Below are 277 nucleotides of genomic sequence, written 5' to 3'. Positions count from 1 at the left end.
CTATCAATGTAACGTTTAATTTCTGAATCCTTAATGGTGTAGTAATTTCGACTGAAAGGAGCATTACAGTTTGACACTGTATAATTATACCCTATATTGTATATAGACCTATAAAACTGCAAAGAACCAGTTTTTGTAACTGATGGAAAACTTGGAAGAAAGAAATCATGATTATCAAGATGATACAGTCTCGTAGATCTTACCAAAGAAGATAGAATATAGAATCTCATTGTATAGTTGAATACGTAGTAGATACGGCATGCTGCTTTTTGGGCCT

This window comes from Camelina sativa, chromosome 2 (assembly GCF_000633955.1).
Source record: "Camelina sativa cultivar DH55 chromosome 2, Cs, whole genome shotgun sequence".
NCBI classification, from domain to species: Eukaryota; Viridiplantae; Streptophyta; class Magnoliopsida; order Brassicales; family Brassicaceae; genus Camelina; species Camelina sativa.
Note: the sequence above shows the minus strand (reverse complement) of the source record.